This window comes from Capra hircus, chromosome 11 (genome assembly GCF_001704415.2).
Source record: "Capra hircus breed San Clemente chromosome 11, ASM170441v1, whole genome shotgun sequence".
Classification (NCBI taxonomy): domain Eukaryota; kingdom Metazoa; phylum Chordata; class Mammalia; order Artiodactyla; family Bovidae; genus Capra; species Capra hircus.
This window is the reverse complement of record NC_030818.1, coordinates 30,831,620-30,844,900: the sequence shown is the minus strand read 5'-3', so window position 1 is coordinate 30,844,900 and position 13,281 is coordinate 30,831,620. Positions and strand designations below refer to the sequence as shown.

The window sequence follows — 13,281 nt, the reverse complement described above, 5'->3', positions numbered from 1 at the left end:
ATGAGATGTTCCATTGCAAAGAGAAATAGATGCAGAGAAAGCCAGGGGCACACAGACAATCTCCATTGAGTTTCCAAGAGCAGTCTAGCATCCTGATTTCCCCCTCATGAGTCTTGACCTTGAACATCAGCAGCCATCTGAGTTTTCACCTTATACTCTGAACTCACTCAAGTTTTCTTTTATTTTTTTAAAGCAATCAAGCACTTGCTGTTTCCTTGGGAAACTGTTTCCTGTGGGGAAAATGTAATGCATTGCCTTTGCAGGCTGGAGCCAGTACAATCATATTCTGATGGTTTATCAAATTGATTTGGCTATAGCTCAGATTCATTTGATAGTTCAGATTCAAACACTGAGTTATTTGTATAAGAATGATTCTCTTCCATTACCAGTATACCCACAGTCCTATAGATAGTAAATTGCCTTTTTATTCCACCTGGGATCATGAAAGAGAGGTCTTCTAGCCATCTGTCAGTGTAGTATACACCAGAAATGTGCTCTCGCTTATGGAAATGATTGACCTGTAATAACATCTTTGCTGGGAAAAATAGAAATTGTTCAAATCAAATTTGTGGCACTGGCTATAATGCACTTTATTAAACAGGGCACTGAACACAATTTAACGCCTGCCTCTCCTGACTCAGCATCTTATTACTGACTGCTGTTTCCCTTTCTGCTTTGTAGCTCAAAATCAAGGATGCTAACAATGTTGAAACAGTTCAGGATTGCTAAGTCCTGTCAGCCATTGTCTTATGATGTCTCCTGTTGGGACCACTTTTCAGGATTTCAATTTTCAAAACCAGTCACTTCCAGAATGGAGCATGGGTTGAAATGTTAACCAAAGTGGGACCTTATAAAGAAAGGCTGCCATCATGAGACCAGCCTGAAAGACAAGGATTAAAAACACCTGCCCATTACTACCCCTTCTCCTGTCCAGCCCACCAGCCCTAAGAACAGTCAGTAATAAAGCAGACATCCTCCCTCATTCACTGAACATAGCAGGGCTTACGTGTCACATATTTGGAAGGTGTTGACTGAGCATCTATTCAATGTATGTCCAGTACTCTGCTAGATGTGAGGGATGTCCACTGCTCTTCAGTCACCAAGTCGTGTCCTATTCTTCATGACCCCATGGACTGCAGCACGCCAGGCTTCTCTGTCCATCACCAACTTCCTCGTCCAACACCAACTTGCTCAAACCCATGTCCATTGAGTCAGTGATGCCATCCAACCATCTCATCCTCTGTCGTCCCCTTCTCCTCCTGCCTTCAATCTTTCCCAGCATCAGGGTCTTTTCCAATGAGTCAGTTCTCCGCATCAGGTGGCCAAAGTATTGGAGCTTCAGCTTCAGCATCAATTCTTCCAAAGAGTATTCAGGGCTGATTTTCTTTAAGATTGACTGGTTTGATTTCCTTGCTTTCCAAGGGACTCTCAAGAGTCTTCTTCAGCACCACAATCAGAAAGCATCAGTTCTTCGGCACTCTGCCTTCTTTACTATCTAGCTCTCATATCCATACATGACAACTGGAAAGACCATAGCCTTGTCTATATAGTACTTTGTCAGCAAAGTTATGTCTTGTCTTTTTAACACACTGTCTAGGTTTGTCATAACTTTCCTGCCAAGAAGCAATTGTCTTCCAACTTCATGGCTGCAGTCACTATTCACAGTAATTTTAGAGCCCCAAAGAGGAAATCTACTTTTTACCCTTCCACCTTTACTCTTGTATTTGCTATGAAGTGATGGGACTGGATGCCATGATCTTTACTTTTTTAATACTGAGTTTAAAGCCGGCTTTTTCACTCTCTTCCTTCACTCTCATCAAGAGGCTCTCTAGTTCCTCTTTGCTTTCTGCCATTGGAGTGGTATCATCTGCATATCTGAGGTTGTTGATATTTCTCCCAGCAATCTTGATACCAGCTTGTAACTTGTCCAACCCGGCATTTTGCATGATGTGCTCTGAGTATAAGTTAAATAAACAGGGTGACAATAAATAACCTTGTCGTTCAGTTTAGTCGCTCAGTCATGTCTGACTCTTTGCGACCCCATGAATCGAAGCACACCAGGCCTTCCTGTCCATCACCAACTCCCGGAGTTCACTCAGACTCACGTCCATTGAATCAGTGATGCCATCCAGCCATCTCATCCTCTGTCGTCCCCTTCTCCTCCTGCCTCCAATCCCTCCCAGCATCAGGGTCTTTTCCAATGAGTCAACTCTTCGCATGAGGTGGCCAGAGTATTGGAGTTTTAGCTTCAGCATCAGTCCTTCCAATGAACACCCAGGGCTGATCGCCTTCAGAATGGACTGGTTGGATCTCCTTGCAGTCCAAGGTACTCTCTAGAGTCTTCTCCAACACCACAGTTCAAAAGCATCAATTCTTTGGTGCTCAGCTTTCTTCACAGTCCAACTCTCACATCCATACATGACCACTGGAAAAACCATAGCCTTGACTAGATGGACCTTTGTTGGCAAAGTAATATCTCTGCTTTTCAATATACTATCTAGGTTGGTCATAATTTTCCTTTCAAGGAGTAAGCATCTTTTAATTTTATGGCTGCAGTCACCATCTGCAGTGATTTTGGAGCCTTGTCGTACTCCTTTTTAAATCCGGAGCCCGTCAGTTGTTCCATTCAGGGTTCTTACTGTTGCTTCTTGACTCACATACAGTTTTCTCAGGAGACAGGTAAGATGGCCTGGTATCCCCACCTCTTTAAGAGTTTCCCACAGTTTGTTAGGATCCACACAAAGGCTTTAGCATAGTCAATGAAACAGAGGTAGATGTTTTTCTGAAATTCTCTTGCCTTCTCTGTGATCCAGCAAATGTTGGCAATTTGATCTCTGGTTCCTCTGCCTTTTCTAGACCCAGTTGGAACATCCAGAAGGTCTCGGTTTATGTAATGTAAAGTTTATCCTGGAGAATTTTGAGAACAACCTTACTAGCATGGCAAATGACAATTTTGCCATTGTCCAGTGGTCTGAACATTCTTTAGTACTGTACTTCTCAGGAATTGGGATGAGGATTGATCTTCTCCAGTCCTGTGGCTACTGCTGGGTTTTCCAAATTAACTGACAAATTGAGTGCAGAACTTTTACAGCGCTCTGCTGGAAGTCCGTCACCTCCACAAGCTCTATTGGCAGCAGTGGTTCCTACGGCCCACTTGACTTCACACTCCGGAATGTCTGGCTCTGAGTGAGAGACTACACCATCGTGATTGTCCAGGTCATTAAGATATTTTTTGTGCAGTTCTTCTGTGTATTCTTTCCATCTCTTCTTGATCTATTCTGCTTCTATTAGTTCTTTGCCATTTCTGTCCTTTATTGTGCCCATCTTCGGATGGATGTGATGGATATAGAGACTCAAAAACAAACAGTACCAGCCCCAAGTTATCTCATTCTGGTAGAGGGACAAAAGCTACTGTGCAGAACTATAATCTCTGCAGAAATTCACAGGAGGTTTTAGTAACAGAGCAGACACCCAATAAATCTTTGCCATGTGATACAGTGACTTGACAGATGAGGTGACAGTGTGAGGAGGTAAGCTCTCACCTCACGTCCATCTGTGTAACAGCCATTCCATCCCCTTCCAACCTTCAACCCTTTCTCCTTCTAATCATTTAATAATGAATGAACATCTACTGTGTGCCCTGTTTAAGGCTCTCAAGACTAATCTAATAAAATCACAGTGTTCAATAAGTCATTCTTCAGCTCAAAGAAACTCTAAACTCTTCCACCTGGCTTTCAAGGCTCAGAGATCAAATCCCATCCTGTGGTTCTCTTAATTACTCAAAATTTGGTTGCTCAGAATCACCCTTCTGCACACCCCTCGCTGCTGTGCTTTGTGTTCTGGGCCTTTCTCCAAGCCTACCCTTAGCCAGTAGTCACAACAAACCCACTTCCATGAAGATGTGAATAACTGATAATGCCTTGTTTTGCTATTCCCCCTGGGGATATTTGCAGCATAAGAGTGGAATATGCTTTTACAAAGGAATTAAAATCTAACATTAGATTTCCAGGCCACATGGAATGAACTGTCAGTGACTAGACCCTGTGTGTCTGTGTATTTATGTTACTGGAACAGAGCAAAAGTGGTAAATTTACAGTTTAAAGTCTCACTCCACGCCGAACAGTATCTACTTATCCCCTCTTTGTCCCTACTGGTATGAATGTTTATAGATTTTTCTTAACCTGTGGAGGTACCAGAGAATTTTCTGTCAGTCCAAAATAAGGAAGTCTTATGATAGTTTCCTTGTTTGATTGCCCTAGCAAGTGTCCAGTATGCTTGAAATAAACACTTCTACAAACACTTTTTACTACCCAGGAACCATTTCTGCTAAAGAATTGGCTTTACCAAACTCTAAGTGACTCTGCATCTCTCTCCTACCAACCACTCTCTCCTTTCAACATCCACCAGCAGAAGATCTGGATCCCGAGACACTGACAAGATGTCACAGTCTTCCAGAAGTGGAGCCACCTAGCACAAATGACAGCAACTCACATATTTTGCAGCTGCGATGAGGAGTCCGCAATATAAGCTAGCTCCAGGACACTGAACAGAGAGATAGGCACCAATGCTTCCCAAGCAGACCTCCCCATCCAACTCCTAGTCACTGAACCACACACAGGTCAACCCATTCAGCACATTATTCTACTGAGTCTTTAATCTGTGTCTATCTCCTTGTAAACTTTGCACAAGGATGCTCCCTTCCTTGGTTCCTTTGGTACTCTCAGTCACAAATAATTGCCTGCTGCAGAAGCACCGTTAAGCTGAGCTCCTTTCAAATCCAGATTTCCTGTCTCAGTTTGCCTTGCACACTTCTCTCTTTAGAATTGCTCTCCTGTAAGACTTCCTTCAACGTCTCACTTTCTCATAATGCTGAGGCATCTCTGCTAATCAGACAACTCTCCACTGAGTAGATTTCTTGAGCCCAGCCCTGTGCCAAATGCCAGGTAGAACACGAAAGTACCTTAGTAATTCCTGTTCTCAGAGCATCTAAAATCTAGCTGAGGAGACAAAACAAATATACATGAAAAGTTGAACAGTATGAAACAATAGAAGAGACAGTACAAGGTACCAGACCTTTGTAAGTACAAGAGGTCAGAAGACATCACAGCTGGCTGGGGTGATCTGTTTCCTTTCCTAGTCCTCCATCAGGGCCATTCCTTAGCCTGTCTTTGAACAAAGCAACTGTTTTCTGGGTGCTTACTATTTAGAAGGCATTGCTGAGAATGCAAGGAGTCCTCTGCCCTACAAGAGAGACAAAATGCAAATACAAAGAGCTAGTATACAAAGAAAAAGATGGTAAGTGAGAGAGGCAGAAAGGTATAGACTATAGTGCTATTTGCACTCTTAATGGCTTTCAAGGACAAATGCTTCTACAGCTGTTAAAAACGACGGAGATGATGGGAGTCAACGTGAATCTGTTTGAGTTCTCTATTTCTACATAAAAGCTGTCCTTAAACTCAGTGGTTTAAAGCAATTGTTCCATTTTGTCCACAGTTTTGTTTCAGAAGTTTGGGTAGCTTGTCTCTGATCCACATGATGTCAGCTCAGGTGGCTGGGTCAGGGGGATGTACTGCAAGCTGTCCTCTTCACTCAAGTATCTGGTGCTCCTTGGTACCTCTCTACACACAGACACACACATACACATACACACACACAGAGCATCTTATCCTCCAGACCCTCTGTACCTGGCTTAGCCTTTTTTCAGCATGGCACTAGCAGGGCATTCAGAGTTCTTGCATGGCAGCTTAGGGCTCTGTAAGATTTAGAAGCTATCAGTGCTCTTAGAAGCAAGGTCCAGAACTGGCAGAGTAACACTTTCATCATACTCTACTGCAGTCCAAAGATATCACGGGGATTCAAGGGAAGGGCAAATAGACCCTCTGTGGAAGAGCATGAAGAAATTGTAGTCATCTTTAATCAACATACAGAGTCAATGAGAAAAATATGATGGCATTGCATGCAATATAAAAATTTATTTGGGGAAATCTTCATTAATGTGGTTTTTGTATATTCTACAATTAAGAGGTGAAGGCATAACTAAGAAATAGTCTTCTGTTTTCTATCACTTGATTTTAGAAATATTAAAAATGTTAATGGTAAGTAATAAATAATCACCCTGGTTTAAATTATTCCTGAAGGACTTTGTTTATGCCTTCATCTCAGTCCCCATAGGAAGCCTTGAGCTGTTTTAGACAAACAGGCAATCTTTGCTCCCTTCCATATTTGAGGGAAAAAATAAGAGCCCATGTACCAGGCAAAATAAAAACTTGGTCCCAGGGACCAGAATTTGAGTGTCAATAGCAGAACTGGTCAGAGGAGCAATTGCCTGAAGAGAGAAACTGGAGAGAATATTTTTAGGGCAGAAAAGAAAGTTGAGAATCTCTGCAGCAATAGAAAGGCTAAGATTTGACCAGGCTAGGACAGCTGGATCTTTCAGCATCAGAGAGTGAAGACTCACCACAGGGACAAAGGTTCATGGATCGACTCTTTTTTTATTTATTTTTTTATTTTTACTTTATTTTACTTTACAATACTGTATTTGTTTTGCCATACATTGACATGAATACACCACGGGTGTATACAAGCTCCCAATCCTGAATCCCCCTCCCACCTCCCACCCCATATCTGCACCAGCCCCAAGCATCCTGTATCCTGTATCGAACATAGACTGGCACTTCATTTCTTACATGATAGTATACATGTTTCAATGCCATTCTCCCAAATCATCCCACCCTCTCCCTCAGAGTCCAAAAGTCCGTTCTATACATCTGTGTCTCTTTTGCTGTCTCGCATACAGGGTCATCATTACCATCTTTCTAAATTCCATATATATGTGTTAGTATACTGTATTGGTGTTTTTCTTTCTGTCTTACTTCACTCTGTATAATCAGCTCCAGTTTCATCCATCTCATTAGAACTGATTCAAATGTATTCTTTTTAATGGCTGAGTAATACTCCATTGTGTATATGTACCACAGCTTTCTTATCCATTCATCTGCTGATGGACATCTAGGTTGTTTCCATGTCCTGGCTATTATAAACAGTGCTGCAATGAACATTGGGGTACATGTGTCTCTTTCAATTCTGGTTTCCTTGGTGTGTATGCCCAGAAGTGGGATTGCTGGGTCATAAGGCAGCTCTATTTGCAATTTTTTAAGGAATCTCCACACTGTTTTCCATAGTGGCTGTATTAGTTTGCATTCCCACCAACAGTGTAAGAGGGTTCCCTTTTCTCCACATCCTCTCCAGCATTTATTGCTTGCAGACTTTTGGATTGCAGCCATTCTGACTGGTGTGAGATGGTACCTCATTGTGGTCTTGATTTGCATTTCTCTGATAATGAGTGATGTTGAGCATCTTTTTATGTGTTTGTAGGCCATCCGTACGTCTTCTTTGGAGAAATGCCTATTTAGTTCTTTGGCCCATTTTTTGGTTGGGTCGTTTATTTTTCTGGAGTTGAGCTGCATAAGTTGCTTGTATATTTTTGAGATTAGTTGTTTGTCAGTTGCTTCATTTGCTATTGTTTTCTCCCATTCAGAAGGCTGTCTTCACCTTAATTATAGTTTCCTTTGTTGTGCAGAAGCTTTTAATTTTAACTAGATCCCATTTGTTTATTTTTGCTTTTATTTCCAGTATTCTGGGAGGTGGATCATAGCGAATCCTGCTGTGATTTATGTCGGAGAGTGTTTTACCTATGTTCTCCTCTAGGAGTTTTATAGTTGCTGGTCTTACATTTAGATCTTTAATCCATTTTGAGTTTATTTTTGTGTGTGGTGTTAGAAAGTGATCTAGTTTCATTCTTTTACAAGTGGTTGACCAGTTTTCCCAGCACAACTTGTTAAAGAGATTGTCTTTACTCCATTGTATATTCTTGCCTCCTTTGTCAAAGATAAGGTGTCCATAGGTGTGTGGATTTATCTCTGGGCTTTCTATTCTGTTCCATTGATCTATATTTCTGTCTTTGTGCCAGTACCATACTGTCTTAATGACTGTGGCTTTGTAGTAGAGCCTGAAGTCAGGCAGGTTGATTCCTCCAGTTCCATTCTTCTTTCTCAAGATTGCTTTGGCTATTTGAGGTTCTTTGTATTTCCATACAAATCTTGAAATTATTTGTTCTAGTTCTGTGAAAAATACCGCTGGTAGCTTGATAGGGATTGCATTGAACCTGTAGATTGCTTTGGGTAGTATACTAATTTTCACTATATTGATTCTTCCAATCCATGATGGTATATTTCTCCATCCATTAGTGTCCTCTTTGTTTTCTTTCATCAGTGTTTTATAGTTTTCGATATATAGGTCTTTAGTTTCTTTAGGTAGGTATATTCCCAAGTATTTTATTCTTTTCATTGCAATGGTGAATGGAATTGTTTCCTTAAAAAATATGAAACGCTTCACAAACTTGTGTGTTATCCTTGTGCAGGGGCCATGCTAATCTTCTCTATATCGTTCCAATTTTAGTATATGTGCTGCCGAAGCGAGCACCATGGATGGACTCTTAATTCCAGGGACCCCCAGCTCCACAGAATTAGAACACACAGGCAAGAACTAGAAAAGAGACCTTGGAACACCAAGAACATTTATCCTGTGGTGATAGCAATAAATGTTGTGAGAAGCAGTTAAATTCCAGATATATGTGGAAGGTAAAGCCAAGTTATTTTGCGGAGGGTGGGTACACAGGGTATGAGAGAAAGAAGAGTCAAGGGTGACTTCCAAGTTTTTGCATGAACAACAGGAAAGGCTGCAAGTAGAGAAGGTTTGGGATAAGATCGGGAGCTCAATGTTTAATATCTAAAGCTTTCTCTGCCTATTAGACATCCAAATAGAGATAATAAGGAAACAGGAGTGATGGGATGAGCAAGCAAAAGTCAGCAAGCACACTGAAGTATTTGAATGATAGCACTAACAATTGCACTCATCTCACACGTTAGTAAAGTAATGCTTAAAATTCTCCAAGCCAGGCTTCAGCAATACGTGAACTGTGAACTTCCTGATGTTCAAGGTGGTTTTAGAAAAAGCAGAGGAACCATAGATCAAATTGCCAACATCCGCTGGATCATCAAAAAAGCAAGAGAGTTCCAGAAAAACATCTATTTCTGCTTTATTGACTATGCCAAAGCCTTTGACTGTGTGGATCACAAGAAACTGTGGAAAATTCTGAGAGAGATGGGAATACCAGACCACCTGACCTACCTCTTTAGAAATTCGTATGCAGGTCAGGAAGCAACAGTTAGAACTGGACATGGAACAACAGACTGGTTCCAAATAGGAAAAGGAGTATGTCAAGGCTGTATATTGTCATCCTGCTTATTTAACTTCTATGCACAGTACATCAGGAGAAATGCTGGAAGAAGCACAAGCTGGAATCAAGATTGCCGGGAGAAATATCAATAACCTCAGATATGCAGATGACACCACCCTTATGGCAGAAAGTAAAGAGGAACTAAAAAGCCTGTTGATGAAAGTGAAAGAGGAGAGTGAAAAAGTTGGCTTAAAGCTCAACATTCAGAAAATGAAGATCATAGCATCTGGTCCCATCTCTTCATGGGAAATAGATGGGGAAACAGTGAAAAGTGTCAGACTTTATTTTGAGGGGCTCCAAAATCACTGCAGATGGTGACTACAGCCATGAAATTAAAAGACACTTCCTCCTTGGAAGGAAAGTTATGACCAACCTAGATAGCATATTCAAAAGCAGAGACATTACTTTGCCAACAAAGGTCCATCTAGTCAAGGCTATGGTTTTTCCTGTGGTCATGTATGGATGTGAGAGTTGGACTGTGAAGAAGGCTGAGTACCAAAGAATTGCTGCTTTTGAACTGTGGTGTTGGAGAAGACTCTTGAGAGTCCCTTGGACTGCAAGGAGATCCAACCAGTCCATTCTGAAGGAGATCAGCCCTGGGATTTCTTTGGAAGGAATGATGCTAAAGCTGAAACTCCAGTACTTTGGCCACTTCATGTGAAGAGTTGAGTCATTGGAAAAGACTCTGATGCTGGGAGGGATTGGGGGCAGGAGAAGGGGATGACAGAGGATGAGATGGCTGGATGGCATCACTGACTTGATGGACGTGAGTCTGAGTGAACTCCAGGAGTTGGTGATGGACAGGGAGGCCTGGCATGCTACAATTCATGGGGTGGCAGAGAGTCAGACACAACTGAGTGACTGAACTAAACTGATTGACAAATTTATCTGTTGGGTATCTAACAAGGAGGGGAACTAAGTAAAATACACAGAGGTATTACATCAAGATAATTATTAACTCTGAAAATGTAAATTTCCCTAGTATCAAGCAGGGAATTAGCAGTCAAGGGATTAGGAAAGGTAGATAATTGCTACTAATCCTAGACTGTAAAGGCAAGTGAGGACGTGATCTAATTGAAGCACAGAGCTGGGATGGCTGGTAGCTGCTGGATCCTCCACAGATCTGCGTGATGAAGCTGGAGTCACAGAGGAGCCGCTGCCTGAGGCAGAGGAGGGATGAGAAATGCCCCCGCTTCACCCTTCCTCCCACCTGCCAATCCCACCAGTGCCATGTGCTCAACACTACTGAAGGCTGATTGACAAGGTGGTGCCTGGGAAATGGAAACTTTAGAGGCCATCTCTCCTGCAAGACAGAGCAGAACACAAAAAGGGCACAGAATGGAAGTGAGTGAAATCAGGCAAAGACCAGCACATCATATTCAGTGCTTTGTACCTCATTGGAAGTGCAATGGAGAATCACTGACTAGTTATAAGCAGAAAGTCACAATCTGATTGGGGTTCACCCAATCTGCAGTGTAACAATTGCATTAGAGCTAGATGGCCAGGATGATTAATTAAATTCATTAATTAAATTACTAATTTAAATTAAAGAAAGTAAATTAATGAAAATTAATTAATATCAACTTGACTGGGTCATGGAGTGCCCAGATAGCTGGTAAAATATTATTCTTGAGTGTATCTGTGAGAGTGTTTTCATAAGACATTAGCACTGGATTCAATAGACTGAGTAAAGAAGATTCATCCTCCCCAGTGTGGGTGGGCATCATCTAATCAGTTGAGGGCCCTCACAGAACAAAAAGGCAGAGGGAAGGCAAGTGTTTTTCCTTTCTTGAGCTGAAATATCTATCTTCTGGCATTGGACATCAGAACTCCTGGTTCTTGGGTCTTCCAACTCTGGGACTTAAACCAGTGACCTCCTTAGTTCTCAGGCTTTTGTCTCTGACTGAATTATACCACAAATGTTCCTGGTTCTCCAGCTTGCAGATGGTATATCATGAGACTTCTCAGCCTCCAAAATCATGTGAGTCAAATTCCATAATAAATATCCTCTTATATATCTCTCTCTATCCTATCAGTTCTGTTTCTCTGGAGAACCTTAATACAATGATCACAAGAAGAACAGTTATTGAGACTGTTGTCTCTCTAGGCAGAGATGATAGTGACAGACTAAAGTTGTGGCCAAGACAAGTGGACCAATTTGAAACAAAGGTGAAAGTTAGGCTTGCAAAAACAAGAAATTGACTCCAAGGGAGGAGAGAGAGGAGTCAAGGATAACTCCCAGGTTTCTATCCTGAACAGCACAGGGAAATGGAGGAGTCATTTGCTGAAATAAGGAAAACAAAAGGAGGAAGATATTTAAAAAGAAGATGGTGCATTGAGTTTTGCTACTTGCAAGTCACAAAAGGGTGGGATCTGATGGACAATGGATTATCTGGGTTTGGGGCTCAGAACTAGGATCTAAACCTGGATATACACAGAGAAGCCATCAGCATATACGTGGTATCTGAAATCAAGGAAGTAAGATCACCTGGGAAGATTATGTACAGCCAGAAAGGGGCCTGAGTTTAGAGGAACTCCAATAGATAGAGGAGAAAAATCAAAATCAGAAATAAGCCAAAGTAAATGTCAGAAGAAATTTAAAAGAACGTGATGCCAAGAAAAATGGAAATGCATTTTACGCATGAAATGTAACTGAAAAATCAAGAAGGTTAGAACAAGGATGTGACCTTAATGAGTACTGTTTCACTAGGGGTTGGGGAGAAAATGAGTTGGATTAGGAAATGAGAAAATAGTGACATCAAGTATGGACAACTAGTATAAGAAGTTTGCTTGGAAAAGGAAGAGACAAACAGGGCAGCAGTTATGAGTGGGTTTCACTGGACAATAGGAAGCATTCTAAATTTTTGAGCAAGAGAATCAATGGTCCTATGAAAATAAGACTTTGAGAAAGTAATTTTCACCAGACTAGGAGAACATCTAGGGTAGCAGATATATATTCACACCCTGAAGTTTCATTGCTCCGAGTGCCTACTGTTTTGACTTAGAGGAAATGCAGATATTAGAAGATTCTCCTTTACCAAGTATACCCAAGGATGCTTGAAATGAGTCTATCCGGTCATCACTACCACCCCCTTCAGAAGCACTCATTCACGGCCAGCCTACTGACCCCCAAAGTCTAAGCCAGTACCACTTAAATCTCCTTGCACCTACCAGCTGGTCACAGTTGTTTTGAAGGTTGCAGCTGCTAACAGCGCTGCCAGAAAATTGCCCATGTCACTGGTGTTGCTGCCAGCAAGGATGGGACTCTGGAGCCCTCCAGGGACAGGAACCTGGTTAAAATGTTCATTTCCATTTTAGACCTTGGGTCACCGAGGCATAGAGTCTCCAACAAAGCAAGAACAACTCTGTGCGTATGTGTGATGTTTTCTGATGACAGCTGCCTGTCATCAAGAGCTGTCTGTTGCTTAGGAGGTTTTCTATGTACTTTAGCTCGTTTAATTCTCACAACCACCCTCTGAGATAGGTATGATTATTACCATTCTTGTTTTACAGCTGAGGGAACTGACACATGGGGAAGTGAGGTAACTTGACCAAGGTCACCAATGTAACAGGTAGCAGGGCGGGGTACACACGCAGGCAAGTCTGTCCATGGATGCCACCGTCATCACCACCACTCCCCCTTGACACTTGGACTTTGGGCTGAGGGTACCTCTGTTGCCCACCTCATACTCCTTCCTCTTATAGTGTGTTCTCTTTGCATCCTTTTCTGAAATGTGGCCACAGATTCCACCCCAGCTCAAGAAATATATTTTTACATCTGGTTTTATGGTGGGGAGGAAGCAGTCTCACTTCCTCGATCCTATGTGATTTAGTGAGTGTCTATTCTAAAGAGACACTGTGGATGGGGAAAGGGCTACAGTTAAGCCCCAGACCAGCCAGGGTGCTAGCACATCCAGGATACAGAGCAGCCTGTTATCCATATACTCCTACCATGAACACAAGTGCCAAATGTCCCTTTAGAC

At 41.9% G+C, this 13,281-nt stretch overlaps 1 protein-coding gene across 1 annotated transcript in view; it reads left to right on the top strand.

The window, feature by feature from the left end:
• FSHR (follicle stimulating hormone receptor) overlaps positions 1 to 13,281 on the top strand; it is a 189,533-nt gene that overhangs the window by 169,505 nt on the left and 6,747 nt on the right.